Below are 15,884 nucleotides of genomic sequence, written 5' to 3'. Positions count from 1 at the left end.
CTCCTCCTCCTCCTCCTCCTCCTCCTCCTCCTCCTCCTCCTCCTCCTCCTCCTCCTCCTCCTCCTCCTCCTCTCCCCATCTTCTTGTCCTCCTCCTCCCCTCCTCCTCCTTTTTTGGTATTATTTATTAAATAAGATAAAAAGAAAGAATTGCTTTTAATCTCATTTAACAGATTTAACAGATAATCAGAGTTTGAAGGGACCTTGTAGGTCATCTAGTCCAACCCCCCGCCCAAGCGGGAGACCCTACACCATTTCTGACAAATGGCAGTCCAATCTCACCTTGAAAGCCTCCAGTGATGGCGCTCCCACAACTTCCAAAGGCAACTTCTGTTCCATTGGTTGATTGGCTGGGTCTTGTTTGGTTGCCCTGCACAGGAGAACGGAGCTGGAAAGCAGGTTAGTTGGGTGGGGAGGGAATGGGATTTTGCAGTAACCTCCCAGAAGTGAGGTGGAAATGGCAATAAGGAAATGGAAAATGGAATATCCTTCCCCTGGAGTGGGGTGGGAATGGGGATTTTGCGGCATCCTTTCCCTGCCATGCCCACCAAGCCACGCCCACAGAACTGGTAGTAAAAGAAATTGAATCCCACCACTGAATAAAACATCCCCTTCATAACTGAGAAGAGGATCCGAGATGCTGTTGGAAAAACACTTCATTTGACTGAGCTCTCTGCCAGGTTTTATTTACAATGTTCTGCTGAACTTCAGAAAAGATAGAAAACCGTTTAATCAGGTCTCTCCATCACTGAAGGTGGGGATGACAAAAGACCACTGAGAGGTAACTGAGGCTGCTTAAGCACGCTTCAAAATTAACTAAGATTGGATTCTGATTCTTAGGAGTTTGTTGAGAGTCCATTACAGGTCAAAACTGCTCCTGTTTTAGTATACTACCCTGTTTCTCCAACAATACGGCCTCTCCCAGCATGTTTTCTTGGCATGAAATGAAATTAAGCCCCTCCCCCCAAATTAAGGCCGATATTAAAACATGCGAAATGGGGGGGAATGGAGGGGGGCTTGCGGCGTTTGGAGCAACGCCACGGTGTTTGGCGCAGCCACGCGTGGCCAGCCAGGGCTCCTCCCTGCAACTGGAGCCTGGTGGAGACACTCGGCTTCAGGTGCTGCTTCCCTGGCCGGCAGGTCCAGCGGAGAGAGCCCGAAGCCGCCCGTCCTTTCCACCCCTTACCCAGCCCGTCCCTGTTCCCACGCATCTCCAAACTCACCGGCAGCTCCAAACGCTGCAGCGGCATGGGCATCGGGCAGAGGCGCTCACTCGGCAGGGCTCAGCTGGCTGTCGCCTTGCCTCCCTGTCCACGGATGGGTGAGCGCTATCACTGCCTCGGGCGGCCTCTCCCAGTGCCCCCTTCCGGGTCGGGCTGGAGGGACTTGGGAAGGAAGCCAAGCTCGAGTCAGCCCAGTTCTTTCGCTTGGCAGGCGGGTGTGCACCAGTGGCTCGCTTTCCCGGCTCTGCCAATCCCGCCCGGCTCCTGGCGGGATGAGTGGAGGATCCGTCAGGGAGGCGCTCGCTGTTTTGGCCAGAGGTTCGCCGCCGGGCAGGAGGGCCTGCCTGTCAGCTGCGCTGGGCGCCCCAGGCAAAGCTCTTCGCGCTCTGCCCAGCGCCAGGCAGGGATGGCAGCTGGGCGCTTCTCCCAGGGTGGGCTGATCCTGCGCTGTGGCCCCGGGAGATTCGCCTCCCCATGTGGGGTTGGGCTGCCCTCTTGGGCAGGGCAGGCTTTGTCGTACCGGTAGTAGGGTGCCGTTTTTAAAAGAATGGGCTTTGCCTTCGAACGGTGCCCGGGAAGGCGGTGACAGGAGCGCCTGAAGTGTCTCCGCTGGGCTCCATTGGCAGGAAGGACCCCTGGCCGGCCCCGCATGGCTGCGCCAAATGCTGTGTGGCTGCACCAAACACCACAGCGCTGCTCTAAATGCCGTGGCAGCACGGGGAGAAGGGAAAGCAACGGTTTGCAGAAGGTCTCCCGATACAAAGTGCCCCACCAACGCCGAGGTCAACATCCAAGCCGTCGCCGCCCGCTTGCCCGAGGATGCAAGGGGGGGGAATTAAGTCACCCCCGAAAAGACGGCCTAGCTATTTTTTCGGGGCTCAAAAAAAAATAAGACCTGGCCTTATTATATGAGAAACACGGTAGCTAGAAGTGTCAGGCTAACGTGAAGCTATTTTCCATGCGGCTCTGGGCTTATAGAATAGATTTGATAAGAGTGCTCATCCACTGCTTAGCCACAAGGTGGCAGTGTGCCTTTCCTTAATTCTGGCTTGGCACATTGCGCGAGTTCGCTCGTTGTACGCAAATGCCTGGTTATTCTCAGAAAATGTTACAAAAGACCAAATATGGGTAATCCTTGACTTACAGCCACAGTGGAGCCCAATGTTTCTGTTGCTAAGTGAGGCAGCTGGTTAAAATAAATGTTGCCCCATTTTATGACCTTTCTCACCACCGTTGTTTAAGGGAATCCCTGCAGATGTGAAGTTAGTAAGATGGTTGTTCAGCGAATCTGGCTTCCCCTATTGGACTTCGCCTGTCAGAAGGTCGCAAAAGGAGATCAACCATCATAAATACGAGTCCGTTGCCAAGAGTTTGGATTTGATCAAGTGACCATGGGGGGGGGGGGATGGTGCAATGGTCATAAGTGTTAGGAATGGTCATAAGTCACATATTGTAAGCTCGAACAGTCACTAAATGAACTTGGGAGTTGAGGACTATCTGTGATAGATAGATAGATAGATAGATAGATAGATAGATAGATAGATAGATAGATAGATAGATAGATAGATAGATAGATAGATAGATAGATAGATAGATAGATAGATAGATAGATAGAAAGAAAGAAAGAAATGGATGATAGATAGAAAGATATGATATATGATAAGATGATAAACAGACATATAGATATGATAGACAGGATAGGTGATTAGATTATAGATGATACATACATAGATAGAGAGATAGAGAGAGAGAGAGAGAGAGAGACAGACAGACAGACAGTTGGATGGATGGATTAGATAGATTATCTGATAGATGATAGAAGAATGGATGGATGGATGAATAGATGGATAAGGATGGATGGATAGATGGATGGATGGATGGATAGAACGATATAAAGATAGATATAGGGATATGGAAGATAGATAGATAGATAGATAGATAGATAGATAGATAGATAGATAGATAGATAGATAGATAGATAGATAGATAATAGATAAAAAAAGTGTTCTGCTAAGGCATGATGTGTTTAGCAAACCAAGTTAATTTTGAAGATTTTTGCTGAATTTCCTTCTAACGTCAGCTTGGTCTGGTAGTGAAGGCACCAGGCTAAAAAACAAGAGGCACTTTAGATATGAAAGCAGATGGGTGACTTTGCACTAATCATCGAGACGCTGTGAGTTCCAGTTCTGCATTAAGCATGAAATCTGGTTGGATGACTTTGGGCCAATCTTCTTCCCTAAGCTCAACTCAACTCAGGGTTGTTACTATAGGGAAAATAGGAAAAGGAAGGAGTGTTATGTATGTTGGGACACGTTCAGGAGTTTCCAAACTTGGCAACTTTAAGACTTGTGGACTTCAACTCCCAGAATTCCCCAACCAGCCATGTTGAATTCCCCATGCTGGCTGGGGAATTCTGGGAGTTGAAGTCTACAAGTCTACAAGTCGCCAAGTTTGGAGACCTCTGCATTAAATTGTTCACATAAAAAAAAGGATTGTTTTTTAAAAAATTCTAAACATTTATCCAATTCTAATGCTGTAGATTTATCACAAAGCTTTTTCACAGCTTGTCTGTCTTTTGTCTTCACTTATCATAGTAAGGTAGCATCTTCAGGTTATCGTTTTCCAAAAATTGGCCTTGTGCCCCTCCCAAGTTCCTTTGTGGAGTTTCCAAGTTCCTATCCATTATGACACTACGACGGATCCATAGTTATTTCTAGAAGTTGGTCTTTTAAATTATATTTTCCATGTTCCGTACATAATGCTACACTAAGTGTACAGTAAGAAACGACAATGTTGGTAATCTTGTATGCTGTCATCATCTCTCAACCTTTTTCAACAGGTAAACTCTACATCAAGGGTTGTGAAGCTTGGCAACTTTAAGACTTGTGGACTTCAACTCCCAGAATTCCCCAACCAGCATGGGGAAATCAGCATGGCTGGCTGGGGAATTCTGGGACCTAAAGCCCACAGATCTTAAAAGTTGCCAAATTTGGACATCTGGTTAGCCTGTACCACCTCATCACTAAAAAGTTTTTCTGAAGCCCAACATATCAGTTATCACAAAATAATTGTGAGTACCAAATTTAAACCAATCTTCTAAAAATGGCTAACTTCTGGCTGCTCCAATAGACTTTCTTACTGAAAACTTGCAAGATTTAGAAAGAATGCCAATATCTTGTTCCCTTGTCTAATCTTACAAGATTTCAGGCACACAATTACATTGTGTAATTAGTTACAATCAAACAACAAATGATTGATCCTTAGCCCCTGGGTAGGTACCCTTGCATTTCTTGTATGCTGATATTTCTATGTCTTCTGCTTGTTCTTACCTGGAAAAAAGTAGAGAAAAGGCCAGGGATATATGCTTAGGACTTTTGTCACCACATTATAAAAATGATGTTGAGACTCTAGAAACAGTACAGAGAAGAGCAACCAGGATGATTAGGGGACTGGAGACTAAAACATATGAAGAACAGTTGCAGGAACTGGGCCTGGCTAGTCTAGTGAAGAGAAGGACCAGGGGAGACATGATAGCAGTCTTCCAATATTTGAGAGGCTGCCACAGAGAGGAGGAAGGGGTCAAGCTATTTTCTAAAGCTCCTGTAGGCCAGACAAGGACTAATGGATGGAAACTGAACAAGGAGAGATTTAACCTGGAAATAAGGAGAAACAGTGAGAACAATCAATCCATGGAACAGAACAGAAGTTGCCTTCAGAAGTGGTGGGAGCTTCATAACTGGGAGCTTACAAGAAGAGACTGGACTGCCATCTGTCAGAAATGGTGTTGGGTCTGCTTAGGCAGAGGTTGGACTAGATGACCTACAAGGTCCCTTCCAACTTTCTTGATCTGTATCTAAGAATTCTCTGGAACTTTAAGAATTGTTTATTGCCTAACCATGTTCGCAAGAAACAAGACCAAAAGTAGAAAATCGGTTTCCTCATTGCCTTGCGTGGAAAACAGGTGTGTCCATCCAAAAGTTGAAGCAACGCATTGATTGATTTGACAATCCTCTCCCTACTTTCAAAGGACCTTTCAGCCGCTACCAAAAGATTAAAGCAAGCCCAGGTGGAAAGATCTCACATCTACTGAGAATGAAACTGCAATGCAGCCACCCCAGTGCCAGATGCCAAGGACAGGTAAAGACAAACATTGCAAATTCTTGGCTCAGAATGAAAGACTGGAAGGAAAGAGAGTGAGGCTTTATCTGAAGAGGCAAGTACAGTCCATTTTTCTGTTTGGGACAGGTTTTTTTTTTAGGGTGTGGGGGCGAGAGGGGTGATTTTGGGTTGCATAAAGAGTCAGCTAAACCTAGATTTGTGTATTTTTTTTTTGAGGCTGGTTTGTTATGTTTTTAAAAAAAAGATAGAAAGGGTTTGTTTCATAACCTTTGCAAGCGCAGGTAACTGATTAGATTATAGGAGAAAAACAGGCAATTGGCAGCATTGATCTGTGGGAGAAATGAATATTGTTAAATCTGTCTACTCTTTCTGGCATCGTTTTGTTGCATTTATAAGGGCCAGAGTAGTTTTCCACATGTAAAGGTAAAGGTAAAGGTTCCCCTCACACATAGGTGCTAGTCGTTTCCGGCTCTAGGAGGCGGTGCTCATCTCCGTTACAGAGCCGAAGAGCCAGCACTGTCCGAAGATGTCTCTGTGGTCATGTGGCCAGCATGGCTAAACACCGAAGGCGCACGGAACACTGTTACCTTCCCATCAAAGTGGTCCCTATTTTTCTATTTGCATGTTTTGCATGCTTTCGACCTGCTAGGTTGGCAGAAGCTGGAACAAGTAACGGGAGCTTACTCCGTTACACGGCACTAAGGATTCGAACTGCCGAACTGCCGACCTTTCTGACCGACAAGCTCAGCGTCTTAGCCACTGAGACACCACATCCCTCTACATTTACATTTCTACATGTAGCAAACCGTAATTTCAGAATCCTAATGACAGCTGTTTATTTAATTTATTAGCTACAGGTAAGCCTCAACTAACAACAGTTCGTTTAGTGAAAGCACTAAAAATGTGATTTATGTCTGTTTTTCATGCTTACGGCCCCCATGGTCACATGGTCAAAGTTTGTATTTATGACAAGCTGCAGTGTCCCAGGTTCATGTGATCTGCTTTTGCGACCTTCTGACATTCAAAGTGCAGGGGCAAATCCAGATTCGCTGAACCTTGTGTCTAACTTAACAACTTCAATGATGTTGTGGTTAGCCGGCAGCAGGTGTGGACGGCTGAGGAGAGCAAGGACTCAGATGAGGGGCCAGGACCATTAGGGAGTGGACTGCTGCCTTCAGAGATTGTGGGGGCTGGTAGCAGTGATGAGGAGGTTCCTGAGGAGCCTGTGCCAAGTGCACGTGTGCGCAGGATTGCTCGTAGGAAAGAGCAGCTGCAACAGCATGGGCGACTCGGGAGTAAGGCTGCAAGGTAACGGCCCCTCCTTCAAGAAGATAAAAGCCAGCTGTGAAACAAATGTTCTTTGCAGAAGGCAAAAACATTTTGAAACTCCAGCCTCGTGGACATTCCAGTATTCTGAGTTTGTATTTGAAGATTCTTATTTTGCAAATTATTTTCTGTCTGTTATCTTTTGGTAAGTCTCGCACAGTTTGGCAAGGCTTGTGCTTATCACAGCTAATTATTTTGTAAAAGGATTAGAAGGTTTCTGTTCCTTTTGGATTGTGCTTGATTTGTTGGAAAAGGGCATGGGTCAGAATAGATACTTCTTTCTGCATTGAACTCCAGAAAGAAAAGAAAAAAATAAATGTAACTACCGGTAACTTTCAACCTTCTCCCATCTATCTGGTCAGACAGACTGAATTCCGCAATGGGCGAAGTAAAAAAGCTCTTATATCATCATCATCATCATTTTCTTTTAATGATCCCATAATCCCTTGCGGGGTGGAGTCTGGGCAACTAAATAGAGCTAAGTGTTTACTGGCCGGATGCCCTTACTGTTGCCAATGCGGAGTTGTCTTCAGCAGATACATTCTCATTGTGCCCAGAGAGAGAAATATCTGCCTCTACCTAGGATTGAACTCACAGCCTCCTGATTGTGAAGCAAGAGCTCCATCTCTAGGCTACTGCACCACTCAGAGCAGGGGTCGCCAACCTTTTGGACCTCAGGAACCACCAAACTCATAATTTTAAATCCCAGGGACCACTAACCAGTTCTGTGGGCGTGGCCTAATTTGTGGGTGTGGCTTGGTGGTGATGTGACTGGCTGGGCATGGCTTGTATGTAAATATTATAAATATTTATATAAATATTGATTTTTTTTTATAATAAAAGAGCAACTTTTACCCAAAATCAGGCAAAGCAGGCAGACAGATTGAGTTGCTCACAGAATCATTCAGTGATCTATCTATCTGCCATCGGCTAGCTCAGTCTCTCAAATGTGCTTGCTGTGAGTCTGCACTGAATAATAGAACCTTCAGTCCTAAGGGAGGTTTGGCTGTGCTTAAAAGCAGAGCCGAAGATCTAAAGACTAGCTACAAAGACTAGCTACAAAGCAAGAAAGCATTTCCCGCTTCCTAGCTAATCTAAATCTCCTGGCACAGCAGAACAGATGATGGTCAGAAAAATAGCAATTTAGCAGGCAAGTTTGCCGAGTAAGGAGTGAGTGGATGGGGAGGGTTCCCGCGGGCCATGTGGGCGGTGCAGCCTTGTGTTTCTGTGCAGCCTGGATTAATTGCTTTGGGGGAGGGGTGCTCTGGGGGTGAGATTTCTGTGTGGCCCACCAAAATTTTCTCGTAGACCACCAGTGGCCGACCGCTGGTTTAGAACATTCTCTTATATCCCTGATTTAAATTTGGGCATATTAAGAAATGCAAAGGACTCTGGATAAATTGAAACCGGGAAAATCTGCTTCAATAGTTTGGTCCCTGGATGGAAATAAAGGTCTAGCTAGAAACTGCTCAAATTTTAAATTTTGTTATTTCTTTTTGTGTTACAGTCATGTTTATTCCTCTACCTGATTGAAGGCAATATACAGTATTTGCTATCAATCTGAACTAAACCTCCAGACAATCTCTGGTGTTTGTCTCCTTAAAGAAACATTTATAGCCAGCAGTTTAGTGCCGTCTTATGATCTGCCAAAATTCTTGTATTTATTTTTTATGTTCTCTTGGGTGGTTTCTTGGTGTCTTCATTTGCAGTTGCCATATCCTTGGACTAGAGTAGTTCTTTTCCAACACTGATTATCTGCATTTCAATCTTTTAAAATCTTTCAATCTTTTAAAATAGTGGGGATTTTTCTTATCAGGGGATTTTTCTTATTAACAAAACAAAACAAAACAAAACAACAACCCCAAAGTTTAATTTTGTTTATTCCTTGTGAGATTGATTTATCTCCATCTCCAAGATTGTATACTACTAGTCCCAGCTATACAATCATGGCATAACCTATCATGTAGTACACCTTCCTTTTATCCTTATAAACATTATGATAGTGACTTGTTCTCTGCATTCAAATCTACAAATCCTTTTCTTCTCGCACGTATATACTGTTATTCACCAGAAAAAATGCATTTTGGAAACACTAAGCACTTACACCAAATCTAGCGGGGACCATGCCATGTGAAGTAACTTCTGGAAAGATAGATAGGTAGTTGCCTTGAAAAGTATCAAGCTATTGTTCCAAGGGACCACAAGAGATAAGATTGGGGTGGGCTGCTGGGGGTTTGCAGGGGTTCGGGGGAGCCCCTAGCTAAGATCCTGTGCAGTTTGGAGAACCCCCAAAACCCCCACTCTTAACTGGCTCCACCCACTCTGCCATGCTCCTCCCAGGAGTCCCCAGGTGGCGCGTTTTGAATGCAGGTACGTGCAGGGTGCATGGAGGCTCGGGGAGGGAAAAACAGGCCTCCCGGAAGTTCGTGAAGGCCAGAAATGGGCCTGTTTCCGGCTTTCAGAGAGCTTCTGGAGCTCTGGGTGGCCCTTTTTGCCCCCCTGGAGGCTCAAGGAAAGCCTCCAGAGTCCGGGGAAGGCAAAAACGGCCCCCCCCTCCACTGTGGTGCAGGAAGCTGACTAGGCCACGCCCACCATGGCCACGCCCACCCAGCAACCGGGCAGAGAACCCGTTGCTGAAATTTTTGAAGGCCACCCCTGGATAAGATGGAAGGCTTGCTGTCAAGGTGACTTAAATAAAACCACCATCCTTCCTACTAGGTTAGTTCCAGTTACTACAATGATACTGGTCTCTTCATTCCCCCCACCCTCCATTTTCAATCGTGTTGGACTGAGAGACTAGTGCAACATCACTCAACACACACACTAGGAGTGGGTGGATACCTGGACACCTAAATCACTAGTCCCAGTCTAGTAATTTGGATATATAAGTAGGGTTACTAAGAAGATAAGTCTTTTTGGCTCTTTTACCTACCTGTAGAAGCGTGTTCTCAGAAAAAACCCAACTCTCATTGTTTATATTGCCTTTTTGGTAATTCATTAAAAAAAAAAGAGCGTCCTTTTTAAAATTAAATTGTCTCCGTTGAAAAAAGAAACAGACACATTACTGATGGGCTGCATTTGTGACTTTTTGCCTTTTGCCTTTTATTTTTCTACTAGAATAAATATTTCCACATTACTGTTTTCACTGTTGATTTTTCATACGGCATTTTATTACTCTGCATGCCGTTTAGACAGCAGCAAATCTGCCAGAGGGCTGTATATTTACTGGCAGCCATGAATAATCTGATTTATTCCCTCTGGAGTTTAGCTTCTCCCCCATAAAAGATTCCCAGGACTGAAGTGGAATTGCAAAGCACAAGACGATGTTTAGGCTATTGTGAACAACCTAGGAATTACCCTACTGAAAGAGAATCTAAGCCCTGCAGCAAATTAACCCAGTTTGATGGTTGACAAAATCCAATGACATCCTCTTGCTTAGAATTGAAATCTTGTCATGAAGATTTCTAATGAAGGAGAATCTGCCACCGTTCCATGTAAGGGAGCCCTATTATTATCAAGCTTGCTTTTATGGCTTAAGTCTTTCTTCCTGCCACCATAGTCGATTCTTCCCATATTTTGATTTGCAGTGAAGTGTACAGCTTCAGGAGAAGCTACTTCAGGATTGACCCATGGGTCGGTTGTGTTTAATTGCAAATTGCGTTGGGATTTAAAATGCTCCTCTTGAGTGTTGAGGGGCACTTCGGCTGTGGGCAAGCCAATTGGAACAGGATGTGAGGAGGCTCAGTTTGATTTTTCAATATTTTCATCGAGCTTGGCTTATGAAAACACCAGGCACCAAAACATGAATCTGAAGCACTTGGATAATTCTGTTCTGAACCTGATGGATACATGCCTCGTAGCAAGATCCATGCTTCCTCATTCCCCTGTTGGATTTCATAACGTGAGTATCTGCACGCGGGTGTGCAATTGCCATGTTCAGGTCCTGCAATGGTGCTTGTTCTTCTTCCACCCAGCGGTAACCCTTTACCCAGGGGTGGCCTTCAAAAATTTTAGCCATGGGTTCTCTGCCTGGTTGCTGGGTGAGCATGGCCCAGAGGTTGTATCCAGCAGGTTCTGACCAGTTCTAGAGAACCGGTAGTGGAAATTTTGAGTAGTTTGGAGAACTGGCAAATACCATCCCTGACTGGCCCTGCCAACCCCATCTATTCTCTGCCTCCCAGCTGATCGTCTGGGTTTCCTTTGGTTGCCCTGCACAGGAGAACGGAGCTGGAAAGCAGGTTAGTGGGGTGGGGAGGGAATGGGGATTTTGCAGTATCCTTCCCCTGCCATGCCCACCAAGCCTATGGCCACCAAGCCACGCCCACAGAACCGGTAGTAAAAACATTTGAATCCCACCACTGGCAAACTCAACTTCATTGAGGGCTGCATCAGGGTTGTGTTTGACCTTGGCGGGACGGGGTTGGCCATGGCCAAGATGGGCGTGGCCAAGATGGGTGTACGCCTCTGGTGACTTGAGTGCTCTGCCAGCAAAAATGGGCTCCCACGCTCCTTTTTTGGCTGCAGCGGCCTCCTGAAATCTTCTGCCAGAGAAAACGATGCTCGGGAGAGCTGTGGGCGTCCCTCCCAATCTCTGTTTTCACTGGCAGAGGCACCACAGGCTGGTACTTTGCTGTTTCTGGGACAGATCTAAGCACCCTTGTCCATCGCAGAAAGAGGAAGTTTGTGAGTTCACAAGGTTGATACCATATGGAACAAAACTCCAGCTAAATCTGGATGTTCTGCTTCGGATACCATGAAGCCCCCTCCCAGAAGGTAACAAGGAAAACACATCGTGAAGAGGATTATGTAGCATCCCAGACAATCCTGTGCATCTGGCTCAAGCATAGCTTCTATGCATGTCCTGGATTGAAGGGAGTGAACTGCCAATGTTTTCTGACATCCTCACCACTCTCTGCACTGCCTTCCTGTCCGAAGCAGTAATGCTTCCAAACCAGACTGTCATGCAATATGACAGGATTCTCGATTGGTAGAAAGTGGTAAGGACAGGGAGAGGAAGATGTACTCCTATTATTATTGTTGTTGTTGCTGCTGCTGTTGTTATTTTGGCTTTTAATGACCCCATAATCCGTGGGTGGATTCAGGGCAACTGAATGCAGCTGAGTGTTTACTGGCCAGACACCCTTCCTGTCACCAATGCAGAGTTTGCAGAAGACATATTCTCAGTGTGACCAGAGAGAGAAAAATCTACCACTACCTGGGATCGAACTCACAGCCTCCTGATTGTGAGGCGAGAGCTGTACCTCTAGGCCACTGCACCCACCACTTCAGATGTACTTTTCTTATGCGACGCAGAAAATGCAGGCGCTACTGTGCCCACTTCACTATCAACTGCCTCTTGTATCTTTGGGGATCCTGTAGCAAATGCAAACCTAGGGCTCTATACACATAAATATTTACTATTATTGTCTCGGAAGGTAATTTACAGTGTTGCTAGAAGTGCATAAAAAATGCCCGATTTGAACTCTATAAATCAAAGGATTTTAAGGAAGTTAGAAAGGCCGTTGGAGAAACTTCCAATCGAGTTTTTCAAATTTTCTCTCAAAACCCGGAGGGTTGTTCTCTTCTGTCTACTCTATCTCACAGGGCGGTTGGGGAGAAAAAGATACAGGAAGCCGAGATGCCATCTTGTGCTCCTGGATCACAGGTAGGGTATAAATCTAAGAGTTTGATATATCATTCCTTGTTCCAACAAATTAAATAAAGATATCTCAGGCTTTACAAAACAGAACATAAGAAGCCTTATTGGAGGCACAAGTGAGAGGAGCAAACAAGATATTTTTCCTATTGTATGGAACGTAGCATTGTCTAATTATGCAAAAACATCAAGGAAATATCAAGCCTCCTCAAATGAGTCCATAGACAACATGATAAATAGCTTCACTTATACTTGTCGATCAGCCACAACCAGAACTTGGTTTCCTGAATGCCTGACGTATTTAATATCCAGAAATCTCTGAAACGCCTTGTTGGCTGGGGAATTCTGGGAATTGAGGTCCACGTGCTTGACGGGTGCCTGGGTAGAGTTTACCTGGCATGGATCAAAGAGTTCTCTCTAAATGCAAGCAGAGTTATGGTTGGTTTTCTAATTTCAAGTAATTTATTCATGGATGTATCAATAAAAAAGAATATTTGGAGCTCGGAGTTGAAATGAGGGGTCCTTGGTGCCCTCTGAGCTTGGTTGTTTTCTTACAGACTTTTCATTACTCAAACTAGGTAAGATAGCAATTGTTCTGACCTCGGCTTCCCCAAAAAGCACTAAGCAGACTTTTTGTCGCGGCAAAACCCCTTTTATTAAACAAAGATGAATTTCTTGCATTCACATTCAGCCAAAGGCCTGGCAAACAGTCTTTCAAGGGTCTAATTAGGAGAACAGACCTTATCTAGCCTGGAGAGCTGCCAACTAAATAGTTTCAAACGGAGTGCTGACAAGGAAGGACTCGGCACAGAGGCTCTGAGACGCACAGACAGATCTTCACACCACTGCAATGAACGAATGAATTGTTTCCTGCAAAAGTCCCCTCCCCCTTTGCTCCTCTTTTAATCCCTATGGGAGGGGCCATTCACCGTCCACCCGTGGCCTTACTCCAATGTCGACCCTTAGTTCGTAATTGTTATTTTCTTTTGGCAACTCTGCACATGTGCAGACTGGGAACCGGCTCCAGATGCTCCCCCGCCTCACTGTTATCCGACTCCAAAGGCAACTGACAACTGCCAGCCTGCCCTGGCCCCATCTCTGCCTCTGATGCAGAGCCCTCGTCCGAGCCTTCCTCAGCCTCCAGGACTGGCCCAGTTTCCTCCCCAACCTCCTCACTACTGTCTGACTCTGCTGCCAGCTCCGCTAGCCGCCAGTGGGCCACAACAGCAATAGCAATAGTATCTAGACTTGCATAATGTGGTTAATGAAACGTCTCAAGAAAACAACCAAGTTGCAATCAACCGCTTGCCCATGTACTTTGCTGTGTTTCTGCATTGAGGAGTCATTTATTAAGGAGTGTAAGAAAATAGAAAAATAAAGCAGCTTGTTAGAGTTGAGCCCAATCTTGTTCCACAAATTATCCTATAAGTAAAGTAAAGATAAAGGTAAATAAATAAATAAATAAATAAATAAATAAATAAATAAATAAATAAATAAATGCATGCATGCATGCTAGTGGTTTCTGGCTCTAGGGAGCGGTGCTCATCTCCGTTACAAAGCCAAAGAGCCAATGCTGTCTGAAGACGTCTCCGTGATCATGTGGCCGGCATGACTAAACGCCTTCAAAGGCGCACGGAATGCTGTTACCTTCCCACCAAAGTGGTCCCTGTTTTTCTACTTGCATTTTTTACATGCTTTCGAACTGCTAGGTTGGCAGAAGCTGGGACAAGTAATGGGAGCTCACTCCATTACGCGGCGCTAGGGATTTGAACCGCCGAACTGCCGACCTTTCTGATCGACAAGCTCAACGTCTTAGCCACTGAGCCACCACATCCCTATCCTATAAGAGTTCTCCTTAAATGATTGCCATGAAAACCTCTCACAGGTAAGATCACATGAGCTCCATGCATCAAATCAAACCAAAGTGAAGATGCCAGGATGCTGAGAGACACATGATTAGAAAAATGGTGTTTATCTGTAGATGTTTTCTCCTTTTGAAAGCATATCAGCCAATGCCCATTGCAAACTGAAATTTCATTTCAGGGCAATAGAAAAGGGAAGGTTGGCAGCTATAATAGTCCAGCACAGTGTGCTGAATGATAACTAATTAAGGTATAGTAACTCAAAAGAAATTAAAAAGTCCTTATGAAATGAGAGAATCTTGACATGTGTTCAACCCATTTTAATATTTTTCCTCATCTCTTAAGTAGGACGTGTCCAAAGGGAAGCATATGAATATATAAGAATAAGTTTCTAACATATAATTTGAATTCTGCAGCCCCAGTTCTGTTTTGATATGTAAATGTTGGGAAATTAGACACAAGTAGGCCTTCTATCCAAGATTTGAAGATTATCTTTAAAAATTAAAGAGAATAGGAGCAGACCAGCAGTATTATTTTTGTTATCTCTAGAAAGCACTGAGGATGATTACCAAGAAATTCCTTTGGGAATCCTTTCCTTTGAGCAAACTCATGCAAAGATGGACCTAATTTAGCATTAAAATCTCCAAGCAATATAATTATGGCTTGAGGATACAGTATGGACACCTCTTTATTGGACATGTTTAGAAGTCATACTAGATATCTAGTATGACTTCTAAACATGTCCAATAAAGAGGTGGCATTCAGCAGTTCTGACCAGTTCTGAACAACCAGTAGCGGAAATTTTCAGTAGTTTGGAAAACCAGCAAATGCCACCTCTGACTGGCCCCGCGCCCATCTATTCTCTGCCTCCTGAGTCACAGTTGATTGGCTGGGTCTTCTTTGGTTGCCCTGCATAGGAGAACGGAGCTGGAAAGCAGGTTAGTGGGGTGGGGAGGGAATGGAGCTTTTACAGTATCCTTCCCCTGCCATGCCCACCAAGCCACGGCCACAGAACCGGTAGTAAAAAAAAAAAATGAATCCCACCACTGGTCCAATAGTCAAGAGTTATACTACAGAGATGTGTTTGGAGGAATGTATACATTTACCAATATTAATTCGAACTCCCCGTATCTGAATTTCACAATTAGAAAATATGAAAACTTCTCTTCATTATATAGTTTCTGCCCCGTCATTCAAATTCTTGTTTAATAATGATACATAGCCCACCGGAGGGTTGCCCCTTATTTTTTATTTTTCGGGCAGGGGGAAGCCCATCCCTGAAATCCTGGAAGTTGTACTTAGTTCGTCCTCTTCAGTTAGCCAGGTTTCCTGGATGGCTATTACGTCAAATTTAGATAGGAAACTCATTAGTTCCCTGTCAACCACGTTTTTTTTTTCCCAGCCAGCTATGTTCCAAGTCACAATTTGTATAAGACTCCCGTAAGCAAGGTATTCTGACTGGGTTGGTTAACTAGGGAATGAGGTTACCGAACGTCAGCTTGTTTTTGGAGCTGGGTCCATATTAACTATGCTTTAATGGTAGGGCGTCCAATCAGGAGGCTGTGAGTTCAATCCCTAGGTAGAGGGAAATATTTCTTTCTCTGGGCACACTGAGAATATATCTGCTGAATAAAAAAAAAACCTCTGCATTGGTGACAGGAAGGGCATCCGGCCAGTAAACACTCTGCTCCATTCAGTT

The sequence above is a fragment of the Notechis scutatus genome, chromosome 4, assembly GCF_049901735.1.
Source record: "Notechis scutatus isolate UNSWTSFEM ecotype Mainland chromosome 4, rNotScu1.2, whole genome shotgun sequence".
NCBI lineage: Eukaryota > Metazoa > Chordata > Lepidosauria > Squamata > Elapidae > Notechis > Notechis scutatus.
This window is presented reverse-complemented; position numbering follows the sequence as displayed.